General features: G+C 22.6%; 1 long non-coding RNA gene across 1 annotated transcript; it reads right to left on the bottom strand.

Moving 5' to 3' along the window:
• Nucleotides 1-1,508: 1,508 nt before the first annotated feature.
• LOC129606926 (uncharacterized) lies at nucleotides 1,509-7,105 on the bottom strand. Its single transcript, XR_008696785.1, has 3 exons — nucleotides 6,942-7,105; nucleotides 5,091-5,408; nucleotides 1,509-1,845 (listed from the first exon to the last, which is right to left on the bottom strand). It is a non-coding gene; the product is annotated as an uncharacterized LOC129606926 (long non-coding RNA).
• Nucleotides 7,106-8,337: the final 1,232 nt, after the last annotated feature.

Here is an 8,337-nt window from a genome sequence, read left to right as displayed (position 1 = left end):
ATTATTAATACCATTATTATAGTTTTTAATTGAAATTCCTTGCAATTAATCTTAAAATAAAATATCAATATTATGCTTATGTATTTCACTTTATTTTTATTATTATTTTTTTTTATTTTATTTAATATACAAATTCCATTAATTATTATAACAAATATAATGTATATTTACATACCTATAACAACGGCAGGCATAAAACTATTATACGAATTGTATAAAAACAAATCAATAAAAAGAAATGATCATTCGGAATTGAAAAGTTGAAAAAAGAAAAAACAAAATAAATAAACCGATCAGAATTTCCATAAAACATTGATTTTCAATTTTCAATATCACAATTAAAATTAAAAAAAAAAAAAATTGAAACATATTTCTTTAAAGCCTACTCTCTTAAAAAAATTATACGTATGAATAAGAATGTCTCCACAAGTGGGACTTGGTAGGTAAAAACATAAAACATAAAAGTAGTATAAGGTAAAATGCAACAAACCAAAAAAAACAAATCAAAATTAAAAATTCAAAAAATCCAAACAAAAAAAGTAACTAACTGTAGCAGACGCAGCCCACAAGAATAGAGAGAGAGACTTTTAACCTGAATCCAATTACTCCTTTGTAATTTTTTTTTTTTTGTTTTTTTGAAATCGCATGCAAAAATACCATCCATCCGTTTCGACATTCAATTAATCAAGTTTACAAATTATCTGTTGAATATTTTTCTTTTTATTATTTTTGTTTTATTTTTTTTTATAGTTCTCTTTTCTTTAACTTTCAATAAATTTTAATTTATTCATTTATCGCCCAGAATTTAACAAAATAATAATAATAATAGTAAATAATAAAAATATATATGTAACTACTTACTTACAAAGTAAGAATAAAAATCAATATCGTAATTGTAATAGCAGTTAATTACTGTTATTTACGATGAAATGATATTGTACAAAAAACATAATGGCAAGCAGCATGCAACATTGACATTTTTGACGATACAATTACAATACAATGTGGATTCATTAATGGTAGCTTATTCTGAGCATCGAATCACTAAAATGATAATTATCGTAAAAAATTCGAAATTATTATTGTAAACACAAACCAATTCATATAAATGAATCGTGTCTATAATAAAGTTTCTTAAATTTAATTTTGAATACTACAAATTGTCGTAATAACAGACAAACATTATTTTTTGTAATAATATTTTTAAAAGTTTATTTTATAAATTATTCATATATGTAAAAGTTGAACTATAATAATAAAAATTAGATGTATAAAAAAACAACAATAAAACAAATAAAAATAAAACTACATGAAAATAAATGGATTTTATGCTACTGAAATAAATGAAATGAAAATTCTCTTGTTATCTCTTTGTGGAATGGTTTACAATTCGTAAAATCTTTTTAACTATAAAGTAGTGTAATATAAAATTTTATATAAGAAATAAAAAAATAAATTCAAAATGTAAATTTTTTAAAATAATTTTTCTGTTTCTTGTGATATAGGAAGATTTTATTCTTTATAAAATTAGTGTATTTCTACATTTTGTAACTTTTTTAAGAATATTTTATAGTTATGGCAATTTGAGTTTTTGTTGTAGTATCTATTTTTCCAGAAGAAAATTTTTACTTATGTATTTCTCCTCTCTAAAAGCTATAATACCTCAAAATCCTAAAAATGACATTTCTTTCATAAATACCGTTATATATATCGAGATTATAAACATTTTTCCAAATTCCTTGAACGCAAAGAGATAGCGACAAATTTTTTCTATTCTGGCACAGCATAGCTGGTACAGCATGTTTTCTACTCGTTTTTCTTCTAAACGGTATAAGTTGTGGGAATCTGAAATTTTAAAAATTTTTAAACATTAATAAACAGTTTATTAAAAGATAAGAAACGTTTTCATCGAAATCGATCATTATATTAATACTTTTTTCAATTTTTTCAAAATCCTAAACATATGCAACCCGATTATCTTAAATGTATGCAATATGCAATAATTTGATATACCTATTCACGCCTATTATATATATAATTGAAACAAATTAAATATATTGGTAATAAAGTAAGTACATTGTTTTAACAAACAATATTTTCTTTATTCAAGAGGGAAAGGTGCTACTTTACAAACCATATTTGCTTTACTTTTTATTAATTTAAAATAAAATTACAAAGGCGTATGTATGTAAGAATTAAATTTTAATAACAAACATTATTTTTAGTATGGTAATTAATATTTTTGCAAATATAATTTTAAATTTAAAATGTATAGTGTTTATTTTGTATTTACGCATATTTATAACTAATAGATTACAATTTAATAAATAGACTTGATATAGAATTTTGAAAACTACATATAATAAAAATCTTCAAAAGAACAAAAATTACAATAATTAGCAACTAATAAAATTTCCATCAATATTTTAATTATTATCGCATTACTTTTAATCATACAACTTCTCCTACTCAAATATTCCTGATTTCATAAAATTAAATTTTAATATCTACTAGCTAAAAATGAAAACGTGAATAAAAAATTATTATAGATTTCTAAGGAAGATCAGGTTTATAAGGTTATATGCTCCTTTAAATTAATTTACAACAAGAAAATGTAAAATATATACGAGTTGTTGTTAAAAACAGAACCAAAATCATAAAAAAATCAAAGAAATGAACAAAACTAAACTGAGATGTCATGTTTTATTGAAAAATTGTTATATAAACCAAAAGTAGTTACCAAAAGGTTTTAAATTATACTATTATGTATGTGTTGTGTTTCTTGAATTGCCCAGAATCATTTATCATATATAGAATGTAGGCGTTTTACTCTACATTAAAATGTTGCACACATAATGATATGCAAAGCAATATAAAATATAAATTGTACTTTAATGATATTACGATGTTAATGAATATTTTAATATTTTAAATTTTATTCATACATGTTGCTATATATAGATGAACCTTTTAATATAAGTTCAGTAAACTTGTTATACTCTTTGAATGTCATTTATGTTATATATTGAAATTAAGTTAGTATATAAGAAAACGCATTAATTTTAAAATTTATTATTGTGTAAATTTTATGACATATCGAATATTATTTCGGAAAATTATAATAATATATTAATATTGAATTTGTTTTAATTTGAAAAATTCGAATGGAGGTTATTATATATACAACCTTAATGTGTGTACATATTACAATATTGGTTGTCAATATTAAAAATTTTAATTAATCATTGTTTATATTTGCATTTTTAGATATCGATTAATATGGAATATTTTTGCTACTGTTCTCATATTTTATGCATTATTATTTAAAATTAGAAAATAAATATTATTTTTATATTAAAACTAAAATATATATGTATATATTCATTAGTGCCTACATGTTCAATATGTTAAAACATATTAAATGAATTTAGAAATGCGTATATGTACCTACATACATTATGAATTATTTTAAATTAAAAATTATTTAAATTTAATTGATTATATACCGATAATTAATGCAAAATATTATTTTAAATTATGATTTAAACTGATTTTACATACGTATACGACATTACAACAAAAGCGCATTCTTCTATTTGGGTATATAAAATTTTCTCCATTTTATAAGCAATTTTTATAAGAGTGTACCATATTACGAAAAACTTTTTTGGCCGTGTATACTTATATTTACTCTGTTTAACAAGTCATTTTATAAGAGTATACGACATTACGACAAAAGTCATTCGGTCGCGTACACATCCATTTGAATATATGCATAAAACTTTCTCGATAAGAATGTACGACATTACGTTAATTACAGCTCTAAATAATACATAAAATCAAATATTTGCCTACATAAAATCAAAATATTGAGAACATTTAGGTGTTATTAAAAAAATAGTGTTACGTAATTATTTAAAAAGAAATTTCGATTACTGTAATTTTATAAAATTATATAAATCGACGAATCGCACGACAATCCTAAATAAAATGACTGACTAAAATTAAAATGTCATGAACATTTTTTTCCAATTCTATTAGAAATGTGCTCAAAATGGGGAGCTGTAACAGAATATGTATTATTATAAATTGATTAAATTAAATTTATTTCATTATGTTTTGTTCAAACATATTTTTAATATGTATTTTGCCCTTATAATTTAGCGATATACGCAATATTTATACTCATATACACATTTGATATAATTATGGCAAAGATATTCACGTGAATTCTATTTTAAAATTTTTTGATTATAATTATGATTTAGGTCAGAGAATATTTTGTAAACCAATCTGGCTCTGCTATAGCATAAAAATATCAGAATTTAAAGTAATTTTTTTTTTGTTTATTCCAAAAAATTTAAAAATTTTTTTGTTCTTATACAAAATTTATTATGTTATACCTGTATTATATTAAGAATATACCTTTTCAGTTATTTTAAATGAATAAATTTCGTTCGGGTGTATGTTTGTATTAAAGGTATAATTTTGATATACATACAGATATTTTTAAATAGAAACTAGAACACGATTAAAAAAAAAATATAGGAGAAATTTTAAATTTGTTTTATTTGCTTTTTTTTCACCTTTAATTCTTAATTAAAATTTAATTTGATTATATGGGTATATAATCAAATTTTATACATATATATGAATCAAATATATATACATATATTACTTATGTTTTATTGCGAAAAATTTAAAATTTGCATTTGATTTAATTCTATAACATATCTAGTTAAGATTCTAGGTCAGAATTTTGAATTAAACAAAAAAATTCAGATGAATTTAAAATTGAAAGAAAAAAAAATTAATTAAAATTGAATAAATATTAAAGAGAAAACATGGTTTATTCAAACAAAATTATTGTATTTTAGAAAAAATAAAATTTAATCCTAATCTGCATCGTCAATAATCATTGCGATTGTTAAAATATATTAATAATATACGTGCTGATTTTAAACAGTTTGGTATTTAAATTTAAAGAAAAAATTCAGGAAAATAGCAAATTTTCTGATTTCTTGCCGTATATATAGCAGCTACAATTAACTTTTAGGTCGATCTATTTGAAGAAATCAGTTTTTAATTACATTTTTTGCATATTTCTATTGGAATATCTCCATTTACATAAGTGTGTTCAAAATGGTTTTCAAATATAAGATGAAATCAATATCAGGTATAGTCCACATCAAAAACACAGTTCGTATGTCTTCCACAATGACTCAATGAATAGGCTGGTCAACAAATAATCTCCAATGTAAACAGAACTGGAACGTGTTACAATTTGCTATATCTCAATCTTATGAAGTTTAAAATGTTGGTTTGCAATCTCTTTCAGGTTTTGTTGAGTTTTACAAAATGAGTTGATTTTCCGTTGATAATACTGTAAGAAATCACGTGCAAAATGCCTAAAATAATAATATAGAAATTGAAATATTAAAAAAAATTATATTTTAACTTTGCAAAATTTAATTTGCATTGATTGAGGAAGAATTTTATATGGTAATTTCTTTAATAATTTAAACAAACAATAATTTTCTTATTTAAATTTAAATTTTTCTTATTCAAAACGTGATCATAACAAAATGTGTAGCTGTAATTTCTTTTATATCTAAACAAGCACATATGTAGTAATAAAGTACTAAAATTCTTTATAGACTGTGCAATAATTTTCAATTTAATTATATTATTCTCTATTTAGATTAGAGAATTCTAATGAATTTAAATTGAATATTGTCTAAATGACTCCATATAGATACAAAATGAATGCAATTCCATTAATTTTACAATAATATAAATGAACTATAAAAATGCATTTTTTTCTTATTTATAATTTAAGTACAAAAGACATTAATTATACAATTTATTTCCGTCCATTAATCTTTTTTAGTTTGCATCCAAAAGAATTACTTGTAACAATTTTTTTTGTTGTTGTATATACATATATAAATAATATATGGATTATATAAATTTTGTGTATAGAATAATTGTATAGGTAGGCTCTTGTGCGTCATATAGTATGTGAGCAGCAAAACACCATCATATTTATAATTGCATCAATATTAAATTTTTATATTGCACTTAATTTAATAATTTATTTTAAAATTTTAATTATTATTGATTTCAATTATAAAACAGTGTCTTAAGTAATACACAAGGTTTTTGAAAGTTCTTCAAAGATTTTTATGTACTTCAAGGTATTTAATTGTAATTAAATATGTACATATGTATGCATAAGGATTGAGTGTAATTCGAATTCAAACTAAATTGAATATATAAATGTCCAGTGGTGTTGTTTCCATTTTCTAAACTGCAGTAAATTTTTTTTTTTTTTTTCCTTTATTCACTCCTAGAAGGAGCATAGGGCTAGTGCATGATTTCTCATGCACTAGTTTCATAGCGTCATAGAGTTTAACTAGGTAGGTGACTAGCCTGCCGTAGTTTTATTTATATTAATTATTTGAGGTTATTAATATTTACTGTTTATTTTTCTTAGTTTTTTTTTTTTTTTAATATCGAATATTACGAATATTTGAAAATTACTTGTATAATATTTATCAGTATTGTATATTAAGTTATAATAATATTGAATATAATTTTAATAGTGACCTGACCAGGGTTTGAACCCGAGACCCTTCGGTTAAAGGACCGGTGCCATAACCACTGCACCAATGGTCAGATAAACTGCAGTAAATGGGTTTCTCAAATTGCAGCAAATTTACTATAAATTGTAGTAAATGTAGAACAGAACAATTTTTGCTTCAATTAAAAATTTTCACCGCGTGATTAGCCGAGTCACTCAGTTTCATTTAAGCTCCGTTTTTGCTATCATATTTGCGTGAAATTGACTTACATGCAAACAATTTCTTTTTTCGTTGTTAATTTTATTTATGAAAAACTTCGTTCAACTGCTATACTACATTTTCTTCAAAATGTCTTACCAGGCGGTTTATTGTTGCTGCAGAGGGCAGATTCCGCACATTGAAATATCGCCGATATGCTCGCCGAGTTAAAGTAACAGACCTGTGATTTTGATAGTAAAATTCTATGATTTTTGTTCGCTGCTGCGTTGTGTACTGCTCCATTATAAATTGGCCAAGCCTTGTTTACAAGATTCTGAAATAAAAAAAAAAAAAAAATAACAAATAAAAAAGTTATCAAAAATTCAAAACATATCGTTCTTTTTGCGCCACCCTGTACTATGGAGTAAGCTTAATAAGTTTGATAGGAAAATTTTGAATGTCAGGCGAATTCTCATTGAGTGAATTGAATGCCAAAATTTTTCAATAGTTTCAGATTGGTTACTTATTTCAAAAAATATTGAGGTTATTAAGATTCCCCATACATAAGTTGTTCGACTTAATTGATGATGGTATTAATTTGGAAAATATTTTATTAATAAATCTTATAAAGTTTGAATTTAAATATTCCAAAATGTACGACAAGTCCTATAAAATTTACTTTCATATTAATATTTATGACATAATTCTAATTCTATAAAGCATATATGATATAAATATCCCATTGTTTATTAAAATAAACCACAATATATTTTAATTATTATAAATTAGTTTACTAAAGGGTCTAGACTTGATTATTGTTCAAAATTATATAGGTTAATTTTGTGGTTATTTTTTATATATATGTAGGTATTTCAGTTGTGAAATTTACATCGGAAGTGTATAACAATTAAAATTTTATTTAGGGATAAAATTATTTTATTAATTTTCTTAAAATAATATGAAATTATGTGTGCAGTTTAGGTCAATATAAGGTGTATTTAATTGTTGATATAATTAGTAAAAATTTAATGTTATGGATTTGACTCCCAAGTGGAGAACGAAAAAAAAATGAGATACGTGTAGATCTATCAACTGGCTGGTATACAGTAATCTTCACCTGGCCGGTCTTATTTAAAAATAAAACTTGCTTCAAAATTTGAAGCATTATAATGAATAAATTTGATCAATTATAATGAAGAGCTGTGACAAAATTTCGCTTTATTAAAAATTATTATAATTTTTTATTAATATCTTATTTAAGTGGGTATATATAAAGGCATCAACAAATTTAATTTTTACAAATTACTCAAAACTAATTAATTTGTAGAAAATTTAAAGTTTTTAATTTAATGGCACGTGAAATGGATTTACATACTCTATTATAATATAACTATAATAATCATCTATATATTATTAAAGTATCCGCCTTAAAAAAATTTATTTAATTTTAAATTATGAATAAAAAAAAAAAACTTTTTTTTCTACATATTAATTTATGTTAATTTTGCTAAATCATTTCTTTAGAAAAAAATTTTGAACCAAAAAAGCTATTCAA

This window comes from Condylostylus longicornis, unplaced genomic scaffold (assembly GCF_029603195.1).
Source record: "Condylostylus longicornis isolate FDR11 unplaced genomic scaffold, ASM2960319v2 ptg000022l, whole genome shotgun sequence".
NCBI classification, from domain to species: domain Eukaryota; kingdom Metazoa; phylum Arthropoda; class Insecta; order Diptera; family Dolichopodidae; genus Condylostylus; species Condylostylus longicornis.
Note: the sequence above shows the minus strand (reverse complement) of the source record. Positions and strands in the feature narration are given on the sequence as shown.